Genomic DNA, 14,142 nt, shown 5'->3' on the forward strand with positions numbered 1-14,142 from the left:
TCAACAGCATAACACTTATTTACTTCACCATTAAAAGAAAAGAAGAGGCTGCAGGGAAGGTGATAGGGAAGGAGTACTGAATAGAGAATCAATATTACTATGCAGAGTAATAGTCTTTCTGGAATTTCCCATACCAAGGACAAAATTTCATAATGGACAGAGTCAGGTTCTCCTGGGAGTCACCCTCTCTGCCATGATGAGGAAGGAAAGCTTCTGCAGCTCTGGAGAGAGGCCAGAGAAGGTGGCCTCACAGTCTGGTGACAATGCAGACCTCCCCAAGTCTCCTTTCTTCTCTGCAGTGCATGCCAGAGACACGGCCCATCTTCCTCACCTCTCACCTCTTCATGGCCACACTCATCTTATTCTTCCATCTCCAAGCCTGGCTGGAAAGGAAGATAAAGTCTCCCCACCTCCCTACTTCCTTGCTGCTCCACGAAAACAAAGTCTTCATTCCATATTGCTTCAGGAAAACAGAAGGCTACACACACACACACGCACACACACACAATTTCAGTAACTTACAAAGCTCTGGCCTTAATGTTACTATGCTAACCTCCAACTCCCTTCCCAGCTGGTAATTATAGGTCCCCTTTAGAGTCCCCACCCAACCACCTATTTTTAATCTCCTAAGGGTGCTCACCTGAAATCTCCCTTATTCTGAACCAGATTTTTCCAAAGGTCATGCAGAGCCCTATTCCCAGGCCACTTTGCCATAATCGATCCAGCGCGGGGGGGCGAAATTGATGGCTTCCGCACTGTTGAAGCCATGGTTGAAGCCAGAGTGGTAGCCATAGGGAAAGGTCACGATGAACTCTCCAGCCTCCTGAGTGACCCGATCGAAGGGGATGCCGTTGTCCTTGAGGACCGTGGGCGAGATGAGAGCCACCTTGTGCCGCAGGAAGGCCTCACAGCCCCGCGCGCTGCCCGGGAAAAGCTCCCTGGCCAGGCGTTCCAGGCGCCTGCCGTGCTCCGGGGGCACCGTGTACCAAGTCTTGGGCTCCCCGAAGTGCAGGTAGTTGATGCTGTAAAGGTCCATGTCCTCCGTGTGCCAGGCGAAGGCAGTCTTCCACATGCCGAAGTACAGGTAGGGGGTGTTGACGCCTTCGATGACCACTCCGCACTCCTGCTCCAGCAGGTCCTGAATGGTTCCCAGGTTTCAGAGTTTTCATCATATAGGGAGCCATTGATTTTTTTTTTGAATTTTGTTTTATTTATTTATTTTTATACAGCAGGTTCTTATTAGTTATCTATTTTATACTTAATAGTGTATATATGTCAATCCCAATCTCCCAATTCATCCCCCCACCCCCCTTCCCTACTTGGTGAAGGAGCCATTGATTTTTAACACCATAATTTGGTAGTAAGTATAAACGTTTCTTTGAATATTTTCGCTCCAAATTTTCCAAATCCAACTATGCCTGAATCTGATACTTTTAGCTTTTTCCTAAAACTGGAGATGCTTGCTCACCGCCGGGGCTTTTCTTTTCCTGTGTTTAGTAAACACACCTCCTTCCCCCTCGCCCCCTGTTGGACGGACTGGCTATTACAATGGTATCAGACGTCCGATTTTCCATTTCTTAACGGGGCCTGTTCTGTGCGAGTCTTTGGATTCCATGTAAGCAATATATTTGTGAAATAATTTTTTTTCACGACTGCATGAAACGTCATTATTGTAAAATTTAGGTTCTACATGGCATGTTCCTCAGATGCTATGGTTTTAAATTAATAAGCCTCAAACTCCCAAATCCCAAGGTCTGTTCTGGATATAGCTGAAGTTGCTGAGATACACATGAATCATTATCATATAAAACATAAGCATTAACTACTACAACGGTAAAACCTCTCATATATGTCACTCACCACCAACAATTGTCACCTGAACTCTAAGCAACTAAAATTTTAAAAAATATCTCCCAGCTTTCCAGTTCATTCAGGCACCAAATCTTAGATTCAGCAGTTTCTCGCAAAAGGAAATGCGATTTCAGTAGCTGAGACATGGAAGCAACCTATATTGTCCATTGACAGAAGAAAGGATAAAGAAGATGTGGTACATATATACAATGGAATATTACTCAACCATTAAAAAGAATGAAATAATGCTATTTGCAACAACATGGATGGACCTAGAGATTGTCATACCGAGTGAAGTAAATCAGACAATGATAAATATCGTATGATACCACTTAAAAAAAAAGGACACAAATGAACTCATTTACAAAATAGAAACAGAGTTAGAGAATGAACTTATGGTTACCGGGAGGGAAGGGTGGAGAGGAGGGATAGGGAGTTTGGGCTTGACATGTACACACTGCTATATTTAAAATGGATAACCAACAAAGACCTACTATATAACACTGGGAACTGTGCTCAATACTATGTAATGACCTGAATGAGAAAAGAATTTGATAAAGAGGGGATACATGTATAAGTATAACTGAATCACTTCGCTGTACACCTGAAATTAACACAACATTGTTAATCAACTATATTCCAACATAAAATAAAAAGTTAAAAAAAATTAGTGAAGATTTATATTATGGATATGATTGAGGGAATAATTTTATTCAGTCGGCTCTGATATAATTCCATTGTCTGCAGACCAATCATAGACTCCAAAATGTTCTTTTCCACTACTAGTAAACTCAGTTTGTTATCATCTCACTAAAGGAAACTATTTTGAGTGAAACTATTTCTTTGAAACCTGAACATGAAAAGATAAACTTCATAAAATTTTTTAAATATAAAAAATATACAAATCACTTTTCACTGCAAAGTAAAGGAGCTGTTACTGTGGAAGATTACTGGACTGAATGTCAATATTATGACATAGTATGAGTGTGTTTCATGTTTGGTAATTGCAATCATTGTTGCTTTTGTTGTGGTCATCCATGTACAATGCTTGGTGTCAGTCTATTTATCTCTTGTAAAAATAAAATACAGTGTGTGTGTGTGAAAAAAAAAAAAAGAAATAAAAGATGGAATGGCTGGGGAAAAAAAAAAGTTCTGGATGAGCCAGTAGCCAAGTACCATATTAAAAAAATAAAATAAAATAAAATAAAATAAAATTTAATCACCAAAATAAAAAGTAAAGATTAAAAAAATGTTAACTCCATCTCAAAAGTAAATAGTTCTTGCCTTAATCTCTTTTACATATTCTTTTTAAAATAAGAAACAAGAGTAGAGGAATAAACAGGAGATTGTTTAATAATGTGAAATCCTAACTTCACATGAGCATTTTTCAAGATCCAGAATATGCTTTCCCCTTTGGACTCAACCTCAAAATGAAGCAGCATGGACTGATGGTCTAGTTCTATGTGCCCCATCAAAAACTGAATTCACTCAGCACCATTCCTTTCCAATCCCTCAGCATCCTCCAAAATAATTGATGTCCAACTCTGGTCCACTCCTTCAGTTTCCCATAAAATGAAAATATTTTGCCTGATACAAACCTGTGTTTAAAACTTTTAACTTGACAACATAGCATATCACGTATGAGACAATAACTATGTATTACATATATATTTATATATTTATGTATAAATAATATGTATATTACTTACACATATATATTCTTTTTTAATCTAGGAGAAATAAGAATTCCGTCTATCACAGCTTCCAATGTAAAAATTATAAAAGATGTTCCCACAACTGAAAAACAAACGCTTTAAACTTCTAACAGGAAAGCTTCTCCCTTTCTATAAATTTCACACATTTAACAAGAAAAAAAGAGTAATTTTTAGTAAGGAGAGAAAAAGATAAGAAACTCTAGCTAGATGATTTAGCTTAATCATTTACTCAAATAAACATGAATTGAGTGACTACCATGCTTAAGTATCAAAATAGGTTCAATGGGGAATATAAAAATAAATCAAGACTTAGACCTTCCTGAAAAGATGTCTATTTCCATGGGGAAGATAAGTCAAGTACAGAATTAGCATTCATCAATAAGTTGGATTTGAATACTCACCCAAGATTTACAAAATGGTGACCTTAAGTATTTTATTCAACTTTTCTATCATTCTGTGTCTTCATCTATTTAAAGAGGATAATAGTAGTTTCTACCTCATAAGGGGATTCTGTGTATTGTGCTGATCTTGAGGCTTGGTATGGTGCCTGGCATGTTGTCTGTGCTCAGTGATTATAGATAGTGTGTTATAGAAGATCAGAGAGGTCTGGGACAATGAGGGAAACTTCACCAGTAAGTAGCTGCCTAAAAAGGAAAGGAGAAATAAAATGGAAGTTCCGAGAAAGGTAGGAAGTTTGAAATAATGAGTAGGTAAGGGTGACCATTGACATAAGCAAGAAAAGTATGAAAGTTCTCAAGAGAGTTTTCTTACTTTGTTCAGCAAGCTGACCTCTCAGCTTCTTCACCTCCTCCCCATTTTTAAATGATTTTCCTCTCCACCTCAACTAAGTCGCCCTTGTCATCTGACCCTTTCTGAAATCTTGATTTTAGGAATCCTACTCTGGAACAAATGCTGACTACCCTTTTGCACACAACAGTACCCAACACTTTTTTACCTAATAGAGAATCACTGAATGTTTGGCCCTTCTGTGGTTCTGTCCTTTTACTTTTACTCATTTTATTTATTTCTTTATTTATTATTTTTCCTTTATTTATTTTTGGCTGTGTTGGGTCTTTGTTACTGCACGTGGGCTTTCTCTAGTTGTGGCGAGTGGGGGCTACTCTTTGTTGTGGTGTGCAGGCTTCTCATTGTGGTGGCTTCTCTTGTTGTGGACCACAGGCTCTAGATGCATGGGCTTCAGTAGTTGTGGCACACGGGCTCAGTAGTTGCAGCTTGTGAGCTCTAGAGCACAGGTTCAGTAGTTGTGGCATGTGGCCTCAGTAGATGTGGCTTGCGGGCTCTAGAGCACAGCCTCAGTAGTTGTGGCACACAGGCTCAGTAGTTGTGTCTAGAGGGCTATAGAGCGCAGGCTCAGTAGTTGTGGCACACGGGCTTAGTTGCTCCACAGCATGTGGGATCTTCCTGGACCAGGGCTCAAACCCGTGTCCCCTGCATTGGTAGGCTGATTCTTAACCACTGTGCCACAAGGGAAGCCCTATGTTTACCATTTTAGATGGACAAAAGAGTTCTGACTGAGTTCTGCTTCAATCCCCTCACCATCTTGATTTAGGAAAATTAATTCTGCCTCCTCACTGCATAAATGCTTTTCACCATTGGTAAAATGTCCCAAGAAGTAAAATGTGGGCAGCACTGAGCCCTGCTAAGGTGAAGAGTAAGAGAAAAAAGACAGGTATAAATAGCCTCTTCCTTGGGTTTTGCAGGAACCAGGGTTTTCACAACCATCAAAAAAAGTAAATTTTGTCTCTTCCTTTCCATCATTTACAGCTGTAATATTTTGCATTGCTTAATACTTCTAATTCTATTTTAATTACTGGCAGAAATGTTACATATGTTTTCCTCTTTAGTAAATTGCTGGCTTTTGGGATAAAATATTTAACTAGATAAACAGAGAAACTGTTTTCAGTTTAAGGAAGTATTCATGGATTCCTCTGTGGGGGCATGTTTTAAACAGAACTGAGCATTGAATTCTATCATATGCCCATCAGCATCTATGAAAATGATTATATAACTTTTTTTCTTGGATCTATTAATAAGTCACTTTACTAGGCTTTCTTATTTTAAACCATCATTGTTTTCCTGCAATAAATGTCATTCAGTCATTATGTTATTCTTTTAATGTAGTTAAAATTTTAATTTAAAACTTTTGCATTGAAAATTGGTTAAAGATGGTGGAGTAGAAGGACATGCTCTCACTCCCTCTTGCGAGAGCAAGAATCAGAATCACAATTAACTGCTGAACAGTCATCGACAGGAAGACACTGGAACTCACCAAAAAAGATACCCCACATCCAAAGACAATGAAGAAGCCACAGTGAGATGGTAGGAGGGGCGCAATCACAATAAAATCAAATCCCATAACTGCTGGGTGGGTGACTTACAAACTAGAGAACACTTATACCACAGAAGTCCACCCACTGGAGTGAAGGTTCTGAGCCCCACCTCAGGCTTCCCAACCTGGGGGTCCAGCAACGGGAGGAGGAATTCCTAGAGAATGAGACTTTGAAAGCTAGCGAGATTTGATTGCAGGACTTCAACAGGACTTGGGGAAACAAAGACTCCACTCTTGGAGGGTACACACAAAGTAGTGTGTGCATCGGGACCCAGGGGAAGAAGCAGTGACGCCATAGGAGACTGAACCAGACCTACCTGCTAGTGTTGGAGGGTCTCCTGCAGAGGCAGGAGGTGGCTGTGTCTCACCGTGATGACAAGGACACTGGCAGCAGAAGTTCTGGGAAGTAATCCTTGGTGTGAGCCCTCCCAGAGTCGGCCATTAGTCCCACCAAAGAGCCCAGGTAGGCTCCAGTGTTGGGTCACATCAGGCCAAACAACCAACAGGGAGGGAACCCAGCCCCACCCATCAGCAGGCAAGCAGATTAAAGTTTTACTGAGCTCTAGTTACCAGAGCAACACCCACCTCTACCCACCACCAGTCCCTCCCATCAGGAAACTTGCACAAGCCTCTTAGACAGCCTCATCCACCAGAGGGCAGACAGCAGAAGCAAGAAGAACTACAATCCTGCAGCCTGTGCAACAAAAACCACATTCACAGAAAGATAGACAAGATGAAAAGGCAGAGGGCTATGTACCAGATGAAGGAACAAGATAAAACCCCAGAAAAACAACTAAATGAAGGGCAGATAGGCAACCTTCCAGAAAAAGAATTCAGAATAATGATAGTGAAGATGATCCAGGACCTCGGAAAAAGAATGGAGGCAAAGATCGAGAAGATGCAAGAAATGTTTAACAAAGACCTAGAGGAATTAAAGAACAGACAGAGATAAACAATACAATAACTGAAATGAAGAATACACTAGAAGGAATCAATAGCTGAATAACTGAGGCAGAAGAACAGATAAGTGACCTGGAAGACAGAATGGTGGAATTCACTGCTGCAGAACAGAATAAAGAAAAATGAATGAAAAGAAATGAAGACAGCATAAGAGACCTCTGGGGCAACATTAAACGCAACAACATTCGCATTATAGGGGTCCCAGAAGGAGAAGAGAGAGAGAAAGGACCCGAGAAAATATTTGAAGAGATTATAGTCGAAAACTTCTCTAACATGGGAAAGGAAATAGCCACCCAAGTCCAGGAAGCACAGAGTCCCAGGCAGGATAAACCCAAGGAGAAACACACCAAGACATATAGTAATTAAATAGGCAAAAATTAAAGACAAAGAAAAATCATTGAAGAGCAGCAAGGGAAAAATGACAAGTAACATACAAGGGAACTCCCATAAGGTTAACAGCTGATTTTTCAGCAGAAACTCTACAAGCCAGAAGGGAGTGGCATGACATATTTAAACTGATGAAAGGGAAGAACCTACAACCAAGATTAATCTACCTGGCAAGGATCTCATTCAGATTCAATGGAGAAATCAAAAGCTTTACAGACAAGCAAAAGCTAAGAGAATTCAGCACCACCAAACCAGCTCTACAACAAATGCTAAAGGAACTTCTCTAAGTGGGAAACACAGGAGAAGAAAAGGACCTACAAAAACAAACACAAAACAATTAAGAAAATGGTAATAGGAACATACATATCAATAATTACCTTAAACGAGAATGGATTAAATGCTCCAACCAAAAGACACAGGCTAGCTGAATAGATACAAAAACAAGACCCATATATGTGCTGTCTGCAAGAGAACCACTTCAGACCTAGGGACACATATAGACTGAAAGTGAGGGGATGAAAAAAGATATTCCATGCAAATGGAAATCAAAAGAAAGCTGGAGTAGCAATTCTCATATCAGACAAAATAGACTTTAAACTAAAGACTATTACAAGAGACAAAGAAGGACACTACATAATGAGCAAGGGATCAATCCAAGAAGAAGATATAACAATTGTAAATATTTAAGCACCCAACATAGGAGTAACTCAATACATAAGGCAAATGTTAACAGCCATAAAAGGAGAAATCGACAGTAACACAATCATGGTACAATAGTACAATCATAGTGGGGACTTTAACACCCCACTTTCACCAATGGACAGATCATCCAAAATGAAAATAAATGAGGAAACACAAGCTTTAAATGACACATTAAACAAGATGGACATAATTGATATTTAAAGGACATTCCATCCAAAAACAACAGAATACTCTTTCTTCTCAAGTGTTCATGGAACATTCTCCAGGATAGATCATATCTTGGATCACAAATCAAGCCTTGGTAAATTTAAGAAAATTGAAATCGTATCAAGTATCTTTTCCGACCACAACACTATGAGACTAGATATCAATTACAGAAAAAAAAACTGTAAAAACGCAAACACATGGAGGCTAAACAATACGCTACTAAGGAACCAAGAGATCACTAAAGTAATCAAGGAGGAAATCAAAAAATACCTAGAAACAAATGACAATGAAAACACAATGGTCCAAAACCTATGGTATGCAGCAAAAGCAGTTCTAAGAGGGAAGTTTATAGCAATACAATACTACCTCAGGAAACAAGAAACATCTCAAATAAAAAACTTAATCTTACACCTAAAGCAATTAGAGAAAGAACAAAAAAACACACAGTTAGCAGAAGGAAAGAAATCATAAAGATCAGAGCAGAAATAAATGAAAAAGAAATGAAGGAAACAATAGCAAAGATCAATAAAACTAAAAGCTGGTTCTTTGAGAAGATAAACAAAATTGATAAACCATTAGCCAGACTCATCAAGAAAAAAAGGGAGAAGACTCAAATCAACAGAAGTAGAAATGAAAAAGGAGAACAACTGACACTGCAGAAATACAAAGGATCATGAGGGATTACTACAAGGAACTATATACCAATAAAATGGACAATGGAAGAAATGGACAAATTCTAGGAAAGGTATACCCTTCCAAGACTGAACCAGGAAGAAATAGAAAATATGAACAGACCAATCACTAGTAATGAAATTGAAACTGTGATTAAAAACCTTCCATCAAACAAAAGTCCAGGACCAGGTGGTTTCACAGGTGAATTCTATCAAACATTTAGAGAAGAGCTAACACCCATCCTTCTCAAACTCTTCCAAAAAATTAAGGAGGAAGGGACACTCCCAAACTCATTCTATGAGGACACCAGTGCCCTGATACCAAAACCAGACAAAGATACCACAAATAAAGAAAATTATAGACCAATATCACTGATGAATATAGATGCAAATATCCTCAACAAAATACTAGCAAACAGAATCCAACAACACATTAAAAGGATCATACACTATGAGCAAATGGGATTTATCCCAGGGATGCAAGGATTCTTCAATATATGCAAATCAATCAATGTGATACACCATATTAACAAATTGAAGAATAAAAACCATATGATCATGTCAATAGATGCAGAAAAGGCTTTTGAAAAATTCAACACCCATTTATGATAAAAACGCTCCAGAAAGTGGGCATTGAGGGAACCTACATCAACACAGTAAAGGCCATATACAACAAACCCACAGCAAACATCATTCTCAATGATGAAAAACTGAAAGGATTTCCTCCAAGATCAGGAACAAGACAAGGATGTCCACTCTCACCACTATTATTCAACAGTTTTGGAAGTCTTAGCCATGGCAATCAGAGAAGAAAAAGAAATAAAAGGAATCCAAATTGGAAGAGAACAAGGAAAACTGTCACTGTTTGCAGATGACATGATACTATACATAGAGAATCCTGAAGATGCCACCAGAAAACTACTAAAGCTAATCAATGAATTTGGTAAAGTTGCCGGATAGAAAATTAATGCACAGAAATCTCTGGCATTCCTATACACTAACAATGAAAGATCAGAAAGAGAAATTAAGGAAACAATCCCATTCACCATTGCAACAAAAAGAATAAAATACCTAGGAATAAACCTACCTAGGGAGACAAAAGACCTGTATGCACAAAACTATGACACTGATGAAATAAATTAAAGATGATACAAACAGATGGAGAGATATACCATGTTCTTGGATTGGAAGAATCAATATTGTGAAAATGACTCTACTACCCAAAGCAATATACAGATTCAATGCAATCCCTATCAAATTACCAATGGCATTTTTTACAGAACTGGAACAAAAAATCTTAAAATTTATCTGGAGAAAAGACCCCGAATAGCCAAAGCAGTCTTGAGGGAAAAAAACGGAATTGGAGTAATCAGACTCCCTGACTTCAGACTATACTACAAAACTACAGTAATCAAGACAATATGGTACTGGCACAAAAACAGAAATATAGATCAATGGAACAGGATAGAAAGCCCAGAGATAAACCCACGCACCTATGGCCAACTAATCTATGACAAAGGAGGCAAGGATATACAATGGAGAAAAGACAGTGTCTTCAATAAGTGGTGCTGGGAAAACTGGACAGCTACATGTAAAAGAATGAGAGTAGAACACTCCCTAACACTATACACAAAAATACGCTCAAAATGGATTACAGACCTAAATGTAAGGCCAGACACTATAAAACTCTTAGAGGAAAACATAGGAAGAACACTCTTTGACATAAATCACAGCAAGATCTTTTTTGATCCACCTCCTAGAGTAATGGAAATAAAAACAAAAATAAACAAATGGGACCTAATGCAACTTAAAAGCTTTAGCAAAGCAAAGGAAACTACAAACAACACGAAGAGACAACCCTCATAGTGGGAGAAAATATTTGCAAACGAATCAATGGACAAAGGATTAATCTCCCAAATATATAATTATAATTAATTATAATTTATATTGATTGTAATTATATTAATTATAATTATATTGATTATAATTTATAATCAATATTAAAAAAACAACCCAATCCAAAAATGGGCAGAAGACCTAAATAGACATTTCTCCAAAGAAGACATACAGATGGATAAGAAGCACATGAAAAGCTGCTCAACATCACTAATTATTACAGAAATGCAAATCAAAACTACAGTGACTTTCACCTCACATCAGTTAGAATGGGCATCATCAGAAAATCTACAAACGACAAATGCTGGAGAGGGTGTGGAGAAAAGGGAACCCTCTTGCACTGTTTGTGGGAAAATAAATTGATATAGCCACTATGGAGAACAGTATGGAGGTTCCTTCAAAAACTAAAAATAGAATTACCATATGATCCAGCAATCCCACTAGTGGACATATACCAGAGAAAACCATAATTCAAAAAGGCACATGCACCCCAATATTCATTGCAGCATTGTTTACAATAGCCAGGTCATGGAAGCAACCTAAATGCCCATCGACCTATAAACGGATAAAGAAGATGTGCTACATATATACAATGGAATATTATTCAGCCATAAAAAGGAACGAAATTGGGTCATTTGTCGAGAAGTGGATGAATCTAGGGACTGTCATACAGAGTGAAACAACTAGAAGTCTGCAAACATACACCAATGAAATGACAGAATTGAGGACTACTGTGGTCACTGTGCACATGGAGCAGAACGGGAGGAAATATTACAAGAAAAGAAAATGAATATTTCAGTAGGGTTGGCAGCAACAAAGATCTGGTTGCTTCAGGCTACTTCCTAAAATGAGAGATAACAGGAAGTACAAACCCAAGCCTAAAGCAAATAGATGAAAACAGCATAGAACATTATATGTTCTTAGCATAGATTCTACATTGTAGAAGACTCTTGTAGAAAATACACAGAAGAGTATTTTACAATGTGGGTCTAAACACACTATATGATGCAGAAGATTTCTTTGTGTAACATGGCATTTTTCTTCCTCAACAAATATCTACCAGCTATCTCACATGACTTTCATCATTAGACATGTCCCTCCCCCTTCTGTCTTACTCCAAGGTACCGTGGTATATTTACACATTATAAATATCTTAAATATTTACAGATCTACTAATATGTCACAAGATAGCAGGATGAGAGGTGTTAATGAACTATTAAGGGAAATTGCCAACAGAAGTTTCTGGTTTGCCTCTCTCTGTTGATTTTCCATAAGCAAAGGATTAAACTACTCTTTAGGAAAAAAACAAAAAACAAAAAAAAACTTTTGCATAGATGTTCATAAATAACTTTTGTCTATTACTCTCACTATGCAATTTGTCAGGTTTTTCTATCAATGTTGTGCTTACTTTAAAACTTTGAATTTTTTCTTCTTTTTGAATGCCTAAATAGGTTTGAAAAGATCTGCAGGTTAAAGGTTTCACACACTTCCCCCATGAAACTACCTGGTACTAGTGATTTTTGAAGAGGCATATCTTTTGGCATCTTTCTGTATTTCTTACATAGAAATTTATGTCTTAGATTTTATTTTTTTTATAATTACTTTTTAAATTTTTATTTGTTTATTTATTTATTTTTGGCTGCTTTGGGTCTTCGTTGCTCTGAGCAGGCTTTCTCTGCTTGCGGTGAGTGGGGGCTACTCTTCGTTAAGGTGCGCGGCCTTCTCATTGCGGTGGCTTCTCTTTTCGCAGAGCACAGGCTCTAGGAGTGTGGGCTTTAGTAGTTGTAGCACTCAGGCTCAGTAGTTGTGGCTCGCGAGCTCTAGAGTAAAGGCTCAGTAGCTGTGGTGCACGGGCTTAGTTGCTCCATGGCATGTGGGATCTTCCTGGACCAGGGCTCGAACCCTGGGCGGATTCTTAACCACTGTGCCACCAGGAAAGTCCTTGTCTTAGATTTTCTATCTCTTCTGAAATCTGTTTTAGTTAATTAATTTTTCTAGAAAAGTATCCAGTTGAGCTTTTTGTTGACTTCTTAGTTATATTATTTTACAGTTTTTCTAACTCATTTATTTCTGCATATGTCCTTATTAATTCCTTCCTGCTACTCTCTTTGTTTGTTTTTCCCTAACTTTATGAGACAGAAGCTTAATCCATGTAATTGCATACTTTTAATTTTATGGATAAAAATACTTAAGGCTGTAAATTTTCCTCAGTATTATTTAACTGAATCTCATATATTCCTAGGTATTTCATTCATTTTTAAATCTAAAAACACTCCAATAATGCTTATTGTGTCCCAGGCATCAGTCTTAGCACTTTGCAAATATTAACTCATAGAATCAACCTACCCCATCATATGAGGTAGCTACTATTACTATCCCACTTTACAGTTGAGGAAACTGAGTTATCATGAAGTTAAATAATTTGCCAAAGTCATACAAACTGGTAAGAATAAAGCTGGGATTCAAAATCAGGCAGTCTGGCTCTAGAGTTTATACAGTCAACAAATATTTATTCTATGTCCTTGTCTCCAGGGTATTTAGCTATTGTGGTTTATATCCCTCTAACCTACAGGTCTTTTCACTGAGAATTTTTAACTTTCCAGGAAGGACCTATACATCTCCCAATTTTTAAAGTTAATTTCTAGTTTTATTGCATGATAATTAACGAGTTTGATTTTTTTCCCTTACTTTGGAATTTATTGGTATTTTCTATTCACCCAAATGTATTGTCAGTTTTTGTGATTGATCCTTTGGTAATGACAAAACTGAGTACTCTATTACCAGGTATGTAAATTCTACCTTACTGTTAATGCTGTCGAAGTTTTCTACATCCTTAAGCTTGTCCATTTGTTCTCTCTTGCACTAAGTAAGGTAAAAGGGGGTTCCATGCCCTCTGTAGGTACAATAATGTCCCCAAATGCCTACATGTTCACCGACCCAGAAGCTCCCCAAACTTCATCCTTCTGGGGTTTTATGGAGGCTTCATTACATATGCACAATTGATTAAATAAGTGGCCACTGGTGATTGGTTCAACTTCCAGCCCCTTCCCCTCCTTGGAAGTCTAGGGTGGGACTGAAAATTCCAACACTCTAATCACGGGGTTGGTTCCCCTGGCAATCAGCCCTCACCCTTAAGTGACCTAGGGGCATTCCAACAGCCACCTCATTAACATAACAAAATCATAAAACATAACTCTCTTTACTTAGGAAATTCCAAGGATTTTAGGAGCTATTGACCAGAAACAGAGATGAGGACCAAATATATATTTTATATTATAAATCACAATATCACATAAGGTGACTTAAATTCTCCTATTTTTAATACATTTATTTCAACTTGTTTGATTTTCTGTAATTTATACTTCATCAAAGCTGCATGGGTATTCATGACTGCTACACCTTC

At 37.9% G+C, this 14,142-nt stretch overlaps 1 pseudogene; it reads right to left on the minus strand.

The window, feature by feature from the left end:
- Positions 1-691: 691 nt before the first annotated feature.
- Positions 692-13,586, minus strand: LOC137772177 (lysine-specific demethylase 4D-like; annotated as a pseudogene).
- Positions 13,587-14,142: the final 556 nt, after the last annotated feature.

The sequence above is a fragment of the Eschrichtius robustus genome, chromosome 11 (assembly GCF_028021215.1).
Source record: "Eschrichtius robustus isolate mEscRob2 chromosome 11, mEscRob2.pri, whole genome shotgun sequence".
In the NCBI taxonomy this organism is placed as follows: domain Eukaryota; kingdom Metazoa; phylum Chordata; class Mammalia; order Artiodactyla; family Eschrichtiidae; genus Eschrichtius; species Eschrichtius robustus.